This window comes from Pinus tabuliformis, chromosome 4_2 (assembly GCF_031772625.1).
Source record: "Pinus tabuliformis cultivar Carrire ecotype Pingquan chromosome 4_2, CPIR1, whole genome shotgun sequence".
Classification (NCBI taxonomy): domain Eukaryota; kingdom Viridiplantae; phylum Streptophyta; class Pinopsida; order Pinales; family Pinaceae; genus Pinus; species Pinus tabuliformis.
Window position 1 is genome coordinate 1,030,464,572 of NC_142304.1, and position 12,566 is coordinate 1,030,477,137.

Consider the following 12,566-nt stretch of genomic DNA (forward strand, 5'->3'; position numbering starts at 1 on the left):
ATTCAATAAAGGGAAAAGATTCAAAGTCAACATACAAGTTGCATGAAAATTAATTAGTTCATAAACATGTAATCGATGTGTAAACCACATACATACATAATTGAAATACTATATAGCCAATATAAAAATAGAGGAATGCATGGGAATCAATGCAAGAATGAAAAAGTTTCTCATTAATATTGTCGCCAATTCGCTTACATGTACAACAAGCTTGTCAAAACCAAATAGTGGGACAAGAGTAGTTCATATCATCTTCATAACATAGCACTAGCCTCACAATCGCTCTACCTATAAGCTATCAAGAGTGAAGGATTTCAACTTTTCAAGCAAAAGATAGCAATCTTATAACTAGCCTAGGTTAAGTGCTAAAATTCTCCTTGCTTGAGCCATTAGGCTAAATTTAAGAACAAATGAGGTGACCCTTTACCTTCCATATGACTCCTAAATTCCCTCATGATTCTTCATCTTCCAAAAGGCTCTTGGAATTCTTTTTAACTTTTGATATTCTCCCTTTTGTCCTTTTCTATAATTTCAGTATCTGTCATTTATAAGAAATAATTACATTTACAATATAGTTATTGGAAATTCAATTCACTCTTGGTGTAGTGACTTGTAGGAAACATTAGTGTTTAATGATCCAAGTGGATATTGGTGGCAACCCAATTATTCCACCTAGACCCCCTAGTCAGTTTCATCTGTTTACTTGTTCATTTCAACATTTACTATTTTTAGCGGTTTTTCAAGTCCTGAACTTCTGGAGCAGTTTTGACCCCCTAAATGGTGTTTTTTGAGGTCCATAGTAGGCCCATAGCCATGGGCAAGGGCCTACAATGAAACCTATAGTACTCAGAGAGACCTTTCGAATAAGGTATCATACATGCCAAACAAAGATAATATCACCAAGTTATGACCCCAGGAAGTTGGCTACCCAACTAACGCCTGTTGGGTTGTGTTATATTCTTTCCATGCAGTTAATAGGGGGTTTGAGGGGCACCTGTAACGCCAATTTATGGGGTCCGGGGCAGCGCCCTGGAAAATTTTGGTTTTGGACCCTATGTTAGGTTGGGCGGACCCACCTATGGTTTTGTGCATGATTTTCACACATGTTCTTGGATGCGATGGTTTTCGATCCATGGTATTGGACACAATGGTTTTCGGTCCATGGTATTGGACGCGATGGTTTTTGGTCCATGGTATTGGATGCTTCGGCATGTATAAATATGTATTATAACATTGAAAGGAACATAATGAAAAATCAAGCTGGTAGTCCCGGTTTTGGGATCCTGTGGGAAAATCTCTATGTATATTTGTTTTATGTGTTATGCTCTCAAATTTTTTATTTTTCTGTGTTTTAGAATCCGTATGCAAGTAATTTCTATACGGGGTTAAAACCTACATTTGGTATCAGAGCAGATTTGGCTTCAAGGGGACGCCTTTGTTGCTGAGGGGTTTCACTCGGGCCTGTGGTAGACCCTATTCAGTGGGAGATCTGTGAGATCGATTCTGGTGGTGAAAGAGAAGGCAAGCAATGGAAAGATAGAGATCGAGAAATTTAATGGTCAGATTTTTGAGTTGTGGAAAGTCAAGATGGAAGATCTGTTGGTGGATAAAGATTAGTGGATCATGGTAGATCTAGGTACTAAACCAATGGGAGTGTCCGATGAAGAATGGAAGAAGTTGGATCAGAATGTAAAGAGCACAATACGATTTTGTGTCTCAAATTCAGTATTGCTGAATGTATCAGGGGAAGCTACGACAAAGGCTTTGTGGGAAAAGTTAGGGACTTTGTACTAATCTAAGTCTCTGGTGAATAAACTGTTCCTGTGGAAAAAGCTGTATAACCTGAGAATGAAAGATGGAGACTCAGCAACAAAGCATATGAATGCATTTAATACTGTGGTAAGTCAGTTAGCATTTGTTGATATTAAAATTTCAGATGAAGATAAGTGCATCAGTTTGTTTTGTTCTCTACCAGATGCATGGGATAGCCTGGTTATTGCAATAGGTAGCAATGCAACTGCCTTGCAGTTTGATGAAATAGTCTCAGCCTTGCTGACAGAGGAGATGAGACAAAAATATGGAGAGCTAGAATGGTGATGCCTTGTTTGTACGAGGACGGTTCTAGAACAAAAACAAAAATAAGTCATCGAGTGGGAGATCTAAATCTAGAGGTAGATCTAAATCTCCGGGAAAACTTGTAAAGGTGGTGTGCTGGAAATGCGGAAAGGAAAGCCACTTTAAAAGGGACTGTAAATCTAAAGCTCCTGACAAAGGAAAGGGATTTGATGAGGCTCCTTCTGTAGAGGTGAAAACCACCTCAGATGAAGGTGGGGATGTGTACTTGGCTTCTTCAAGTACACATGTAGATCATGAGGCATGGTTGATTGACTCAGGTGCATCGTTTCACTTCACTCCCCATAGAGAGTGTCTACGAGTATGAGAAATATGATGGTGGTGATCTATTCTTGGGGGATGACAGGAAGGCTAGAATCATTGGTCGCGGAAAATTAAAGTTGAAGTTGCAAGGTGGAAGGGTTAGAACACTTCCAAGTGTTCTACATATTCCTGCATTAGCCAGAAATTGGATTTTTGTAAGCAAGCTGGATGATGCAGGTGTAAAAACAGTGTTCGAGAAGGATACCTGCAAAATGGTTCGGGGAGCACTGGTATTGATGCGGGGAGTTCAGATTGGAACTCTATACAAGCTTCAAGGTAGCACTGTTATTGATGGGTGAAATAGTTCTATGGTTCCTGAAAGTGGAGCAGAAAATCTAGTGGTCTCTGGAGAAAAGACCATGATGTGGCATCAAAGGCTTGGACATATTGGAGAAAAGGGCCTTTGGATACTTCATGGTAAAGGTATGGTAGAAGGTATGAGTAATAGCTCTCTGGATTTTGATTTCTGTGAAAATTTTGTATATGGGAAGCATAATCGGGTGAGTTTCCCCTCTGGTAGTAAGAGGGTGAAACAAATATTAGAGATTGTGCACAGTGATGTGTTTGGACCTGTGAAGGTTCCATCACTATGTAAGTCTGTGTACTATGTATCATTTATAGATGAATTCTCAAGGAATACATGGATATATTTCCTTAAGAAGAAATCTGAAGTCTTTGATAGGTTTAAAGAATTTAAGGCTCCCATGGAAAATCAGACAGAGAAGAAGATAAAGGTGTTGAGGATAGATAATGGTGGAGAGTTTTGCAGCAAGGAATTTGAAGAATTCTGTAAGAAGTGTGGTATAGCATGGCAGAAGACTACTCCATATACACCTCAACAAAATGGAGTTGCAAAAAGAATGAACAAGACGTTGATGGAAAGGGAAAAAAACATGCTCAGTGGTGCCGGGTTAGGACAGGGACTATGGGAAGAGGCGGTGGATACTGCATGTTGCCTGGTCAACAGGTCACCTTCATCAATGTTGGAGGATAAGACTCCACAAGAGGTATGGACTGGTAAAAAACCCTCTCTTTCACATCTAAGGGTATTTGGATGTGATGCATATGTACATGTTCCAAAGGAGAAACGAACCAAGTTGGATAATAAATATGAAAAGTGCATCTTTATTGGGTATTAGGATGGTTTAAAGGGTTATAAGCTTTGAAACCCAGTAACAAGGAAGGTTGTGTACAGCCGAGATGTGGTGTTCAGAGAGGTGAAAGATTTTATTAAACATGAAGTCCAACCAAAGGAACCTGAGAAGATAGATTTTGAGCTAAAGGAGGAAGAATCAGACTCTACAGCAGAAGAGGAATCAGAAGATGAAGAGCCACAAACTCCGACTGTGAGAAGATCAATTCGAAAAAGAAGGAAACCAGAAAGATATAGTCCATCTGCTTTCTGTTCAAATTTTTCTTTGTTTGTTACTAATGATGATCCCAGAACTGTGAAGGAAGCAATGGATTCAGAGGATGGAAAACTCTGGAAAGAGGCCATGGTTGATGAAATGGCATCTTTGCAAAAAAATGAATCTTGGGATGTGGTGGAGATGTCGGCTGGAAGGAAACCCATTGGCAGAAAATGGGTGTTCAAAAGGAAGACAAATGCAGAAGGAAAAGTGGAGAAATACAAAGCTTGGTTGGTAGCAAAAGGTTATTCCCAGGTGCCGAGAATTGATTTTGGTGATATTTTTTCTCCTGTTTCCAAGCTAACTTCTATTAGATTACTTTTATCTGTTGCTGTTGCTTTTGATTTTGAGGTAGAACAGATGGACGTGAAGACAACATTTCTTCATGGGGGATCTGGGAGAGGAGATCTACATGAAGCAACCTGAAGGCTTTGTGGCTAAGGGTGATGCAGGAGCATCAAGGCCAATTTTCATTTTTTATTGATGTAATAAAGGGGAGTGTGACATTTTAATTGTTTTATTAATTAATTTGGTATTTTTAAATAAAATAGGAGATAAATTATAAAAGTGGGGATTTTTTAAATATTCTTTTATTAATTAAAAGGATATGAGAGAAAACAGAATTAGGTAGAAAATTTAGGTAGTAGGAATGCTATGTACGGGACTTAGTTGAGTCCATACCTAAAATGAATTTAAATTAGATTTAGTTGAGGATTAGGTGGAGAGATTTTTGGAATGAATTAAATTCATTATTTATGTATAAATATGAGTGGTTTTTGTGAGAAGGTAGAATAGAATAGAGAGGAGAGGTGAGGCTTGGACAGACAAAGTTTGTAAGCCTCTAGGCATTTGTAAAGGGCCATCGATTTGAAAATCTGGTCATGAACTAAGAGGTTTTTGAAATTTTTACATTTGGTTTTATTCATGAAGAATTTTGGTTTTAGAATTCTTGTGTGAATTGTATATTGTGTGATTGATAAATTAGTCTTGAGCTTGATTGGATCGATGCCATTGAAGTTGTTGAGACCATATACATAGCTGAAAGTGAGTCTGCGCAAACACCAAGTTCAACAGTGAAGCGATAGATGAATCGATGGTTTAAAACTCTATTGCCGAAGTAATTGATTTATTGTTGAATGTCAATGCCCAGTGCAAATTTGAGTCTACATTCTCTGTGTAGGGATGGGTTCTTGAATTCTATTTGATATTGTATAATCTTGAATGACTGACATATGTGAAAGGGCATAGAGCTCATTTTGAACGCTGTCTATTTTGAGCAGATCAAACAGTGAACCGATTGATGCAGCTGGTGGTCGATATCAACGTGGAGGAGAAACAATAAACAATTCAGTGGAAATTGAGTCGAATAGTGAGAACGTTGTGGGTGGAGTGTACGCAGGAGTAACTACTGCGTAAATCAATTCTTTACAGTACGTGTCTCATATGAAAACTATGCAATTACACAAATGCTGGCGTAGAGTACCGGTCTATAAACAAAGGGTAATGTTGTTTTAAAACCCAGTTTGATTATCAAATCAAAGGCGCCGTGGTAGAAATCAATTGTAGATTCTCTATATATTTGTTCTACGTGTAAGAAGTTGGAACATAATTGTGATAAATTGCCAAGTCCACATGCGGCGTAGAGGCGGAATGGTAAGTGTGTGGTTCAATAGTTGTTAGCATTCGATTTTTAATCATAGCCTAAGTTGGTAATTGCCATAGTGAAATCGATGTGTGGAAGCATTCGTCAAACCTGAATAGATGAAAGGTGAATTATCGATTTGCATAAGCATTGGCTCAAATGGAATTTGATGTTGCATAGTTATTTCAATAGTCAACGTGTAATGTTGTGCAGGCGATGTTCTTTTAAATGATATGCATTTGGCATAATTTGTTCAAATCGAACTCTTAAGCAGATGGTGGATTGCATAAATTGGGAATCCATGGTTATTAAAATATAATCCACAAGGTTGAAACATTTTCATTCCATGATATGCATTGAGGGGTTTAATCACATGAAAAGGTGATAGTTGAGGGTATGGTTTCTTTCGCATGAGTTAATTGAATGTTGGGTTTTAATAAAGAACCTTATGTATTTAAGTATGGCTTCCATAAACCATAAAATTTGAAATAGACGTTATTAGCTTCCGCTTATGAGAGTATGGTTTTTGTGAACATATGTTGAAGAGCTTCCGTGTGCAATATGATAGTTTGTGAAATTGCTCGGACATTGAAGAATTGTTTGGGCGATTATTCGAGATGCATTTTGTATATGCATGAGAATGGAGAGATTCTGGGTTTTGTAGGGTTTTTCCTGCGTCATTTTGGTATCAGAGCTGGAATAGCTCTGTGTGGAGATTTAAGTTTTCAGTTAAATTAATTGCATGTGTTAAGATCAGATTTTGGAACTGATGAATATTGCAGCACAGAGATGCAGTGCAGTTGAGGAAGTGAAGCAAGATCAATAGGATCTTGAAAGGTGAGCTGACAGGTATTATTTATCTCTGGTTTAAAGGTTATGCTTGGATAATTTGATTTACAGGCATAGTGAAGAAATCTCAGCGGGAAGAAGTAGATCACAGCTAGATCGCAGTGATGAAAGAGTCCAACATGGATTCTAAGAGAGAGTGGCAGAACCTGAAGATTCAACAGAGGTTGAATAAAGTTGCAGATGAGTGAAGCCTGAAGGAGCAGTGAAGAAATAGAAGGGGCCGAGTACTGGTTTGAACCAGAGAAGGATGCAAACCGAATATCAGCAATTTTCGGTTTGAACTTTTATTGAAGAGACCATTCTCATCAGTGTTGAGGATGTAAATTTTATTGGGCGGAATTCATTACCTAATCTCAGTCAGCAGATTATGCCAGGGACCAGGCAGGCGCATTCTGCGTAGATTGTCAAGGAGGGACGTGTATTACTGGAACAATGAATTGATTGTAGAATTGCTGATGGTAATGAGGAGTATTGTGGAATACTGAGTTCGAATGGCATGGTAATTATCGTGGATGAACTGGTTGCATGGGTTCCTACCCGAATCGGGACAGAGTCAAAGCATCAAGTGCGGAGGGGATCTCGTCTGAAGATGGTGAAGATTTGAAACTAACGAGAGCATCGGTAAATGTGCTATGGGCGCAGAAGCAAGCGTGAAGGATTACTGAAGGGAGGATTGAATGAAATCCACAGGTGAACAGATGAGGTTCACAAAGGAGGAGAAGATGACTGCTGATAGTCATTTCAGAGGTTCTGGAAAAGACCTCAACAGAAGAAGGAAGAAGGAAAATGCCAAGGTAAGTGGCATATGTGAGCAGTTGACGGATGAAGAGTACGAGCGGGAGAAAGTTGAGATAACAATTCACCTTGAATTGTTAATGGAGTTGTTGCAGGAAAATGTGAAAAACCAGACACGTGGTTGGACCATGAGAAAGAGGATGAAGTGGAAGAAGCTACACGCAAAGAGGGAAATATTGATAAACATACAGTTGGCAACAGAGCTAAGGAAGCTCGAGCAGATGTTAAGTTGTGGAGAACTCAGAGAGGCTGAGTTAAAAATGGATGTTTCCATTTGTGGCCCAGAACAGGGTGAAAGTCTGGGTGAAGAGACCAAAGAGGAGGATCTCATGAACTATTGGGATAGTTCATAAGCATCAGGTTCCTTTAGCTACCGTTCTGAAAACTCGATTTCATAGGTAGTGGCTAAAGGAACCTGATGGAGGAGGAAAACTTGTAGAATTTGATCCAGAAGAAATTACAGTTACTATGCATGATAGAGATGAAATATTTTTAACATTTATGGAGTTAAATGAATGTTATAAATTTTCAAATAATGATGTAACTGTAGGTACAAAAAATTACATTAACAGATATGATGTCGAAATCAGAGGAGTCGAGCAGAAGTTAGTTGGCAGTGAGATGGAAGATCATAAGCAGCAAGGAAGTTGTGTCTGTAGGGACATAAAGGAAACTGTGAATCAGGAGGATGAAGACGAAAGCAGCCAAAAATTCGAAACAAGATCTATTGAAGTCCAGAAAGTCAATGATGGGAGATTGATGCCTGAAGCATCAAAAGAGACCGAAAGGTCTTATCTTTTTAAAACTAACAATTTATTGGTGAACACAGGTACAACACTGGATGAGAGAGTTGTTGATATAAAAGCAATCCAAGACTATAGTTGTAATAAAGGAGCAGTTATTGATTATTTTCTATTGCAGGAAGTTGAGTGTTTAGCTCAGTTGGAGACGACAGAATTTGACAAAGAGGAATTACTTAGAGAAATATAATTAATCAGGAGAATCATGTTGAAAGTATCTCAGAGGAAGACATCAGCAAAGAAGAGAAGCAATAGCAACAAAGTGAAGACAAAGACAGATTGTGAAAGCAAAGCCAATGGGGCAATGCAGCATAAAGTGTGGAGACCTGGAGAAGAACAATAGACAGAAGCAGCGACAAATGGAAAGTTGCAGCACAAGATATGGGATCCAGGCAAACAGAGATCCGAACACATGATCAGACGATCATGATTAATTTCAAACTTGGGAGTCTAATGCAGGAGCATCAAGGCCAATTTTCCTTTTTTTGTTTATGTAATAAAGAGGGGTGTGAAATTTTAATTGTTTTATTAATTAATTTGGTATTTTTAAATAAAATAGGAAATAAGTTATAAAAGTGAGGATTTTGTAAATATTCTTTTATTAATTAAAATATGAGAGAAAACAGAATTAGGTAGAAAATTTAGGTAGTAGTAATGCTATGTATGAGACTTAGTTGAGTCCACACCTAAAATGAATTTAAATTAGATTTAGTTGAGGATTAGGTGGAGAGATTTTTGGAATGAATTAAATTCATTATTTATGTATAAATATGAGTGGTTTTTGTGAGAAGGTAGAATAGAATAGAGAGGAGAGGTGAGGCTTGGACAGCCAAAGTTTGTAAGCCTCTGGGCATTTGTAAAGGGCCATCGATTTGAAAATATGGTCATGAACTAAGAGGTTTTTGAAATTGTTACATTTGGTTTTATTGATGAAGAATTTTGGTTTTAGAATTCTTGTGTGAATTGTATATTGTGTGATTGATAAATTAGTCTTGAGCTTGATTGGATCGATGCCATTGAAGTTGTTGATACCGTATACATAGCTGAAAGTGAGTCTGCGCAAACACCAAGTTCAACAGTGAAGCGATGGATGAATCAATGGTTTAAACCTCTGTTGTTGAAGTAATTGATTTATTATTGAATGTCAATGCCCAACGCAAATTTGAGTCTACTTTCTCTGTGTAGGGATGGGTTCTTGAATTCTATTTCATATTGTATAATCTTGAATGACTGACATACGTGAAAGGGCGTAGAGCTCGTTTTGAGCGCTGTCTATTTTGAGCAGATCAAACAGTGAACCGATTGATGCAGTTGGTGGTCGATATCGACGTGGAGGAGCAACAATAAACAATTCAGTGGAAATTGAGTCGAACAATGAGAACGGTGTGGGTGGAGTGTATGCAGGAGTAACTGCTATGTAAATTGATTCTTTACAGTACGTGTCTCATATGCAAACTATGCAATTACACAAACACTGGTGTAGAGTACCGGTCTATAAACAAAGGGTAATGTTGTTTTAAAACCCAGTTTGATTATCAAATCAAAGGCACCGTGGTAGCAATCAATTGTAGATTCTCTGTATATTTTTTCTGCATGTAAGAAGTTGGAACATAATTGTGATAAATTGCCAAGTCCACATGCGGCGTAGAGGTGGAATGGTAAGTGTGTGGTTCAATTGTTGTTAGCATTCGATTTTTAATCATAGCCTAAGTTGGTAATTGCCATAGTGAAATCGATGTGTGGAAGCAATCGTCAAACCTGAATAGATGAAAAGTGAATTATGGATTTGCATAAGCGTTGGCTCAAATGGAATTTGATGTTGCATATTTATTTCAATAGTCAACGTGTAATGTTGTGTGGGCGATGTTCTTTTAAATGATATGCATTTGGCATAATTTGTTCAAATCGAACTCTTAAGCAGATGGTGGATTGCATAAATTGGGAATCCATGGTTATTGAAATGTAATCCACAAGGTTGAAACATTTTCATTCCATGATATGCATTAAGGGGTTTAATCACATGAAAAGGTGATAGTTGACGGTATGGTTTCTTTCGCATGAGTTAATTGAATGTTGGGTTTTAATAAAGATCCTTATGTATTTAAGTATGGTTTCCATAAACCATAAAAGTTGAAATAGATCTTATTAGCTTCCGCTTATGAGAGTATGGTTTTTGTGAACATATGTTGAAGAGCTTCCGTGTGCAATATGCTAGTTTGTGAAATTGCTCGGACATTGAAGAATTATTTGGGTGATTATTCGAGATGCATTTTGTATATGCATGAGAATGGAGAGATTCTGGGTTTTGCAGGGTTTTTCCTACATCAAAGGGTAAGAAAGAACTAGTATGCAAGTTAAAGAAGTCTCTGTATGGGTTAAAACAGTCACCAAGGATGTGGTATAAGAAATTTGATACATTTATACGGGGACTTGGCTTCACCAGAAGCAAAGTAGATCACTGTGTGTATTTTAAATTAGTTGGTGACCGTGTTATTTATCTGGTCTTGTATGTGGATGATATGTTGCTTGTTGGAAATGACAAAGAAGTTATCTAGGATTTGAAGACCCAATTGTCCTTCAAGTTCAACATGAAAGATTTGGTGCTGCAAACTATATTTTGGGCATGGAAATTAAAAGAGATTGGTTAAAGAGGAAGCTCTAGTTAAACCAGAGGAAGTATGTCAAGACAATATTGCAGAGGTTTAATATGCAGGATAGTAAACTGGTGAAGGTTCCTATTCTTATAGGTGTGAGGTTATCTGCTGAACAGTGTCCCAAGACACAAGAAGAGGAAGACGACATGTCCTGTGTTCCATATGCAAGTGAAGTCGGTAGCCTGATGTATGAAATGGTCTGTACTAGACCAGACATTGCACATGCAGTGGGAGTATTGAGCAGGTTTATGTCAAAACCAGGAAAGGAGCTTTGGATAGCAGTGAAGCGGTTTTTCAGGTATTTGCGTGGCACTAGTGATTATGGTTTGTGCTACCAAGGAAGACCAGGATTGGACAGAGTGTTGGATATTCATGGCTTTGTTGATGCAGACTGGGCTGGAGATCTAGATCATAGAAGATCTACAAGTGGGTATGTCTTTAACCTATTTGGAGGTGAAGTCAGATGGATGAGTAAGAAACAATCTGTAGTGGCATTGTTAACTACAGAGGCAGAATACATGGCAGCCACTCATGCAAGCAAGGAAGCAGTTTGGTTGCAGGGATTGTGTTCAAGTATGGGGTTAGTACAAGAAGCTATAAGGATAGACTGTGACAACCAAAGTACAATTTTCTTGGCAAAGAACCCCGCATATCATTCAAAGACAAAGCACATTGATGTTCTGTATCACTTTGTGAGGGATATGATAGAAGACAAAAAGGTGTTGCTGGTAAAGGTGGACACTTTTAGGAATACTACAGATGCATTGACAAAATCTGTGAGCTCTGAGAAGTTCTCTTGGTGTAGAGAGACAATGGGCATTTTAGGGCTGGAAAAATGACTAAGCTCTCTTGTGCCCCCCTGTGGAAAGAAAACAACAAGTGGGAGAATGTTGGGTTGTGTTATATTCTTTCCATGTAGTTAACAGGGGGTTTGAGGGGCACCCGTAACCCCACTTTATGGGGTCTGGGGCAGCGCCCTAATTTTTTTTTGTTTTGGACCCTATGTTAGGTTGGGCAGACCCACCTATGGTTTTGTGCATGATTTTCACACATGTTTTTTGGACGCGATGGTTTTCGGTCCACGATATTGGACGCGATGGTTTTCGGTCCATGGTATTGGATGCTTCAGCATGTATAAATATGTATTATAACATTGAAAGGAACATAATGAAAAATCAAGCTTGTAGTCCCAGTTTTGGGATCCAGTGGGAAAATATCTATGTATATGTGTTTTATGTGTTATGCTCTCGCATTGTTTATTTTTCTGTCTTTTAGAATTCGTATGCAGGTAATTTCTGTATGGGGTTAAAACCTACAACGCTAACGAGGCCCACAAACAGTTGTTGTTACATCTCTTGGGGTTAGGGTTTTGGCTGTTTAGAGTTTTCTCATGTTTTCTAATAATAAATAGGCCCTTGAGCCTCATTATAACATAGCTCAGATGCATGTAGCCACCACATCTCTTCTTAAAGATAAGCTACCATCGCCCGAGCTATCTTATTTCCATTCTGTTTGTAAGCATAGTTCAATATTTTTCTATTAATGAAATGAAGTGTTTTTTTGTTGCATCTCTATGTTTATGATTATATATGTAAGTTGTTGCATTCCTATTTAAGTTTAGATCAATGGTATCAAAGCGGTCCGATCTTTCTCTTTTTTCTTTACATGTCCCCAATGATGTCAGGGTATAAGGAGTTAGGGCTTGATCTCGTGGAACCATTGCAATATCAGCCTCACAAAACCGAACGATCTCCCATGGCAGAAGAAAAGAAAGATGAGGGGGCAGGATATCTTTTCAAAATGTTTCTTGAGGAAGCCCTCGAGCAACAGAGGGACACGATGATGGATAACTTTGCCCAGATCCTTCGACGGCTTTCCACCGGCAATGCATCTTCATCCAGCAACCACTCTGGAGGCACCACTCCTTTTAAGGTACAAGTTAACTTCGATATTCCCATATTCGAAGGCTTGATAGATGCAA